The following is a 7,941-nucleotide window of genomic DNA, read 5'->3' on the forward strand; positions in this document are numbered from 1 at the left end:
GGCCAGCCTGGTCTGCATAGTGAGTTCCAGGCCAGCTGGGGCTACAGGGAGACCCTGTCTCAAAAAGACAAATAATAATAATAATATAAATAATAATTATGTGGAGTGAAAGAAGCCAAATCCAAACAGCAGCTGCAGTGTGACCCATTCTTGGAAAACTCTAGCTAATGCCAACTGACCTGCCATGACAGAGGATGGACTGGAGGCTGTCTGGGAGTGGAGGATAAGGGTTCACTGTGCAGCATATTTTACAATGCAGTTGTCCTACAAGCAAAATGTGTGATGGGGCTGGTGGGATGGCTCAGCAATTGCCACCAAGATTGCTGACCTGAACTCAGTCCCTGGGACCTACAGGTGCAGAAGGAGAGAACGGACTCCTGCAAGTGTCTTCTGACCACACATACACTGTGGCACATGTACACACACATAAATAAAAAAAAAATAAATAAATGAATACATAAATACATAAATATATAAATACATAAAATAAGGGCTGGAGAAATGGCTCAGCAGTTAAGAACACTGGCTGCTCTTGCAGAGGACCTGGGTTCAGTTCCCAGCACCTACATGATGGCTAACAACCATCTGTAACTCCAGCTCCACGGGATCCAATGCCCTCTTCTGACCTCCATGGGCATTGCATGACATGGGTTCACTTACATACATGCAGGTAACGCACTTATACATGTAAAATAAAAATAAATAAAATATTAAAAAATAAGCTGGGTGTGGTGGTGCACTCCTTTAATCTCAGCACTTGGGAGGGAGAGGCAACCACATAATAAAATTACACTGTATATATATATTGGTCTTTTTCAGACAGGGTCTCCCTGTAGCCCAGCTGTCCTGGAACTCACTATGTAGACCAGGCTGGCCTTGAACTCACAGAGATCCGCCTGCCTGTGCCTCCCAAGTGCTGGGATTAAAGGCGTGTGCCACCATGACTGGTCCTGTAATAAAAATTTTAACGCCAGAAAAAAAATGTGTTGATAATTTGTACACACACACACACACACACACACACACACACACACACTCTGTTCCTTAAGAGAAGCCAGGCTCTGTATATCAGGAATGCACTAGAGAAACAGTGTTAGGGTGCTTATGTTCCAGAGACCCAAAGACTCGGGGTGAGGGGGCATCATACCTCACTGACCCTGCTGTGGAGAGGGACATCAGACTTGGGGGGTGGCTCTGGCCCCTCTTCTGCGTCAGGTAACCCTATTTGCTTTCTTTCAGAAAGCTAACACAAAAACAAGAGGAAACAAAGTCCTGTATGCGTTTACGTGCCTTTGTTTTCACTAGATTATTTTGTTGTTGGGGTGTTGTTTGTTGGTTTTTATTTTTATATACATTTATTTTATTTTTTTAGATGAAGCATTTCATTACAGCTTTAACATATTCAGTAACACACTCCAGAGCAAGAGTACATCTTTTTCACAAGTGGCTGTAAATTTTTAGGTTCACAGTTGAATTAATACAGTCATACAATATTGAACTCAGTATAAGCCCTGTAAGACATAAAATTGAATGAGGTTTTAACCTTTAAAAAAGATCTCCATTTCATTTTAAAATATACGGTTTCTTACAGAGACTGGGTCTCAGTATCCAGTCCTGGCTGACCTGGAATTCACTTTGTGGACCAGGCTGGCCTCTGTCTTACAGAGATCCACCTCTGCCTCCCAAGTGCTGGGATTAAAGGTGTGAGCCACCATGCCCTACTCTTAAATTACTTAAGACACGTACAAGTCGATGCAAAGGCACAGGTAGTTTGAGAAAATAAAATAATTTTTTCTTACATGTATGTGTGTGCGCCTGAGTGAGTTTACGTGCACCATGTGCATGCAGGAGCCCGCAGAGGCCAGAAGAGGACATCAGATTTCCTGGAACTGGAGTTGCAGGTGGTTATGAGCCAACATGTGAGTTCCGGGAACTGAACTCTGGTCCCCTGCAAGAGCAGTAGGTGCTCTAACCACTGACCCATCTCTGCAGCTCCAGTTTTAATGGTTTGAATGCAGTTTTCTGTATTTCAGGTTTTATCTTCATATAAAACCTACAGAGGTCAATGCCATGAGCTTGTTGTTGTTTGAGGGACTTGTGGGTTTTTTTCTTTTAGAGACAGGGTCTCTCTTGGAGGCCCAGGCTGACCTGGAACTCACTATGTAGTCCAAGATGGCCTTGAATTTCCAGGCATCCTCCTGCCTCCACAGCAGCATCCAGAGGGCTGAGACTGAAGGTGTGAGCCACCACATCTGGTTCAAACGGCTGACAGCTACGCTGTGAGCGTAATTGTAACAGTTTGGGGAAGACCCATATGCCAGTCACTCACCCATTTAAAGTGTAAAATCTGTTAGGGTGTCATGCCTTCATAGAGCTAAGCAACACAATCGATTTTAGATCATTTTTAGCCTCCTAAAAGAAACCCGGTACCCAGTTACCAGTCTCTGTGGCTACCTGTTCCCCAGTGCGCCAGCCATGCTCCCACTGCCTATCGGTACAGGCCCACCTGCTCCACGCACTCTTACGAGGAGAATCCTGCTCCATGTAACCATTGCAGCTGTGCCTTTACACATGAGTTTCTCAAGGTTCAGCACATGGCACTGTGTGAATACTTTGTTCCTTTTCCTGACTTGTTCCATGGTCTGGGCATACCGTGTCTGCCTCATGTTCAGGGACATTTTCTCAGACCCAGTGGACATCCACAGCTGTAGGCAGTATTGTCTAGTGTAGATATGGTTTTATACCTCTATATCTTTGACAAAGTTTAATTTATAAGTTAGGCATGGTTGAGGATTAACAACCACTTAATTAATTCATAATAAAACTGAACCATTATAACAATACACCGTAATACGAGCTATTTAATACTTATGAATTGCTTATTTCTGGAATTTTTCACTTACTGCTTTCAGGTCATGGGTAGACCATGGGTACCGGGAACATGGATGAGAGTTTGAGCCACTATTTGAATCTGGTGACACAATACCTTCATCTATAGATTCAGCACCAGCCAGGGCCACACAAGTTGTCCACTCTTTTAGACATTGACTGCCTCTGGAAAGTTCTTCCCAGTCACAGAGCTGTCTCCTTGCCTTGTAACTCTTGCTTCACCAAACTCTGCTCTACACTACACAAACATGACACCGATTTCATCTTGAGAGCATCTGTGTAGAGCGCATGGGGGTCTCGCCCCGGCCGCGGGGTCCCTCCTTCCCTCTGCCGCCTTGCTTGGTGGGGCATCGGCCGACTGCGACTGTTCACTGACCCTCCAATGTACATTTCTTTGATAATTAGGTTGATGACCCTCTCCTCCGCAGCTCTGTCACCTACAGCAGACACCGCAGATCCTGATTCAGCCTTTCTCTGGCCCCGACCCTAAAGGCCATCATCTCAGTTTAGCTTTTGGGACCTGGTGCCCAGAGGTGCAGGGGTGAGAGGTGCCGTGTCTTCCTGAAGGTGGAAGACGAGTGGAGACAGGTAAGAAGGGCCACTGAACTTCCCAGGAAATGAGGGTCACTGTGGTTGCAGGTGACAACGGCTGGAAAGTGTTCCCGGTGAGCCGTGGTTTGGGGTGTGGGGGAGGTGCTGCCCGCCTAAATATGACTTTCCAAGCTGAATGGACTCAGTCTGTTTCCTAACTTTGCCAGAGTTGCGGGCCCTTGCTTCCTTCAAGTGTGGGACCTTGATGGCAATAGAATGACCTGGGCCACTACAGGAACAGTGATACCGGGTGGATGCTCACTACCCCAGGGTCCTCTTGGCTGCCTCTAGGCCTCTTTAAATCAGTCTCCCCATCCAGGGTTCTTGTGCTGAAAGCTTCAGTTGTCAATTTGACACGCATGCGAAGAGGGAGCCTAAATTGGGGACTTTCCTTTATGGGATGGCCTGTGGGCATGTCTGTGAGGCATTGATTGTTGAGTGATGTGGGAAGGCCCAGCCCACTGTGGGCAGTGTCATCCCTGGACAGGTGGTCCTGGGTTGCAAGAATGCAGGCTGAGCACAGGTCAGAGGAGAAGCCAGTAAGCAGCGTTCCTCCGCGGTCTGGGCTGCAGTTGCTGCCTCCAGGCTCCTGCCATGCCTTCCCTCAGTGCTGAACAGTGATCAGGACAAACAAGCCCTTTTCTCCCCAAGGCCACAGTGTTTATCAGAGCAATAGAGAAATAAAATGGAGTTCTCCTCCATGAAATGTTACTAGACAGACACTTCCCTCCTGGGTAAAAACCCGGCACCAGGACAGGTAAACCCAAGTGCCACCCTCTCAGCTCCAAGAAACCCCTCCTCTCCAGGGGCTCTCCTCCAATAGGAGAGCCCACCTCACAGGACCTTTCTGGTCCAGAGCCCCTTGGAAGACCCCCCTGCTCACCGCTGCCCGCTCCTGGCCTGCTTGCCCTCCTCTGAGAGCCCACGCTTTGGAGTCTGTCCTCCCCAGGTTACCCCCTAGCCACCTCTACCTAGCTGAGTCCTCTGGGGCCAGGAGCCACAAAAAAAAACACTGCAAGGTAGACCCCTTCCACACAGGCCTCACTTTCCCCTTTGAGTGCTGTTATAACCCAAGTTTCTGATATTCTCAACCTGAGACCTCCAGGCCCCTGCTGACCTGGGCCCCATGGACAACCTGGGCTGCTGTTAGATAAGGAAGGATGAGTCCAACTTTGCACTTAGGACAGCTTGAATCCAGCCTACAGCCACCACAGGACTAGGCCAGCTGTTTATGGCCTGGCCTGCAGGGGTTAACATGCCTGGCCACCTTGGGACGGGATTCCCATATGGATCCCCTCACTGTTCCCTAAGGCTGGTTTCTTCGGAGACACAGCAGTCAGTCGCCAAGCAGAACCAGCTGGTACGGTCCCCAGGGCTAAGTACCAAGGAAGCAGCCAAGAAGGTAACCTGTGGGCTGCTCAGGGCAGTGTGAGAGGCACAGGTTCGTGGCCTCAGAGCTGCCCTGCACCCACGGCAGGTTGCCCACCAGGACCTGGTTCCCTGGATCAGGATGGTGCCTGGGAAGTGTCCCAGGGTGCACACTGTATAGACTCCAGACACCACCCTCTGTTCTGACCATGTGGGGGAGTGAGGGCAGCTTGACTCCAGCTCAGAGAAGGCTGTGTCTCATTAGCACCCAGACTCCTAACACTGGAGCCGTGCAGCCCTTCCTGCTGGACCACAGGAAGTCCCCATGGGCTTGATGATGCTCACCCTCAAGGTGCTCCTGCTCAGATACCTATCCCCACACTCTACATTGTTCCTGACTCGTGTGTCCATCCCTTCCTGGTGGCTCTCTGACCACAGACATCTTACTGCACAAGAGAAGGTTCTAAGTACAAATAAGAGGGCCACACCCTGTTGGGACACACAGCCTCAACTCCAGCTGGGAACAGGTCCAAAAGGTGGGGTACAGACTGGCTACTAGGTCAGCTCAGGGGGTTCTGTGCCCCTGTAGCCCACTGTCCATCAGGTTTGGGGAGGCCAAGGCACCTGTGTGGGGACTGTGAAGTGCACCGCCCCCATCCAGCCCGTGGACCCAGCTATCCCGCCTAGCTCTCCAGCACTGACAAGCCAGGAGGATGGGCGAGGGAGGGTCCCACGGCTTCCCAGCAGCACAGGCCCCAGCAGGTTCCTGACATCACGTGGCCACAAAGGAGAGGGCAGGTGTGTCTGCGGCCGGCCCCAACCCACTCCCAATGTCCTGCCTTTTCCTGTCTGTGCAGGGGGTCAGCTTGGGACTGGGACAGTTCCAGGGCAGCCACCAATCTCTCCATGCTCAGCCAGGGGAAAGCCAGGGCTGGCGGCCAGCTCAGAGTAGCAGTGCACAGCAGCTGGCTGGGCACCTGAGTTTTCCTTAGGCTGGACTTGCTGAGGAATCAGTCTCTGTGGAGCTAATTAGTCAGCTTTCCAGAGGGAACAAGATATTGTGGGGACAGGATGGCCCTGGGCCTGACCCTTACCCATGGGGACCCTGGTGTCTGCTGAAGGGGGCCAAGCTGAGGCAGGATGAGTAGCCCTCATTCCCCCATGGTCAGTGGCCACACTGAAAGTAAGGCCAGCAGTGGAAGCCCGTCCCCCAGTAGGGACTCCAGGTCAAGAGCAGTGTGGAGCAAGCTGAGGCCTGGGTCTGGGTCCCCTTCAGTGACCATCAGCATGAGCTGGCTATGGCCAGTCTGTTCCACCCTTGCTGGGCAACAGGTCGCTTAGGCAAGGACTGAGCCTCAGCTGACCAAGCCAGGCCTGAGCAAGGTATGGAGCAGGGAGGCCTGGGACCTGGAATGGCTCAGGACATGGACAGTAGGCTGAGGGAGGGGTAGGCCTCCACACACATGCACATGTGGGCTGCTGCAGAGGCCAGCTCTGCTCATGCACATGATGCACACAGGCCCATGGGTACCACTCCCAGCCCGGCTCCCACCACATCTTGCCACGAGCAGGCAATGGGGTCGATTCCTCCTGAGCTAGAGCTTTCCCCACACCAGGCAGGTGTGAGCATGGCCGCCACATACTGCAGGCACAACTTAGCAGCAGCAGAGACCCCACATGCTGCCCTTGCTCACTAGTCGCCTTCTGGGCCGGACTGATGGGCCCAAGACGACTCACCAGGCCTCTGCCCAAGGTCTTCAGCTACGGCTGGGGCCATTTTCATCTTTTGTCCCTGAGCTGTATCTGGACTGTGTGTGCTCATGTGGACAGTGTGTGTGCGCGTGTAAGGGGGCAATATTCGGGGGGGTGTTCATGTGGAGGAGGGCGTGTGTCTGTGTGTTCATGTGGAGGGTATATGGGTGTGTGTTCATGTGGTGGGCAAGTGTATGGGTGGGTGTTGGTGCATATGCATTTATGCATGTGTGTGGAAGCCAGAAGTCCTCTGGTATCATTTCTCCACCTTTTTGGAAGTGGGGGGGGTCTCTCCTTGGCCAGTGAGCCCCATGGATCTTCCTGTCTCCCCAGTGCTGACATACACCACACCGCCTGGCTTTTGATGTAGGCACTGGGGATTGAACTCAGGTCCTCATGCTACTCCAGCACTCCACCGAGCCAGCTGTCTAACCCTGGACCACCTGTGAGGGTCATCTACTTCACAGATTCTCTCCTGTGGTCTCTGAGCTGCTGTTGAACTTACCTGCAAGCTTTCATTCAGAGATCATATATCTTCATTTCTAGAGCTTCTGCTTGGTTCCATTTCAAGCCTGCAGAGCCGTTTTCTGGCCCATTGGTATCTCTGAGGCATCTTCTCTGGACACAGGGAGCAGCCTTGTTCAGTTTGTGAGGGAGAACGCTGAAGTGTGGGTCTGGCGCTGCAGTCTGCCACTCAGGCTTCTATCACAGAGCAGGGCTTCCTGTGGATCTGGGTTTCTTGGTTGTAGTCAGTCCACTGGCCTTGAAAAGTCATTGATGAGGAAGGTATGGAGAACTCTAGGATTGTGGCTTTTATTTATTTTGACAACGTCCTTGGGGACCTCATGTTAAATAATATCATTTAAGCAGAAACTTGAAGCTTGGGGTCTTTTTAGCCAATCAAGTGTTGGCAATGTGGATCTCATGTCTTCCCAGTCATGATGAAAACCCTGACTCCTCAGGGCAACTTTGCATCTGAACTGCTCAGTGCTGTGTCCCCCATGTGTTACTGTGGGCCCAGCAGTGTTGTGAAGAGGCTGGTGGAAGACACAGCAGGCACCATGGAAACGTGTCACATGCACTGAATTTACAGAGAGATGACCCAGGGTATTCCCAGAAAAAGACCTCGCAGAAGCCAGATGAGTTCACCCAGAAGTAATGTGTCCTTCTCCAGAGGCTGGAGGGCCTTCTGCCCCTCACAGCCATGACACCTGGCTACCAACATCCAGCCCTGAGACCACCATGCTGTTCTACTCTCCTGTGAGCTGTGAAGACAAGAGGACATTGTCCACAAAGGGCTGCAGCTTCCCTTGATCTCCGTTTCTCCAAACTGGACCTGGG

The sequence above is a fragment of the Nannospalax galili genome, unplaced genomic scaffold, assembly GCF_000622305.1.
Source record: "Nannospalax galili isolate Female #2095 unplaced genomic scaffold, S.galili_v1.0 scaffold68, whole genome shotgun sequence".
NCBI classification, from domain to species: Eukaryota; Metazoa; Chordata; class Mammalia; order Rodentia; family Spalacidae; genus Nannospalax; species Nannospalax galili.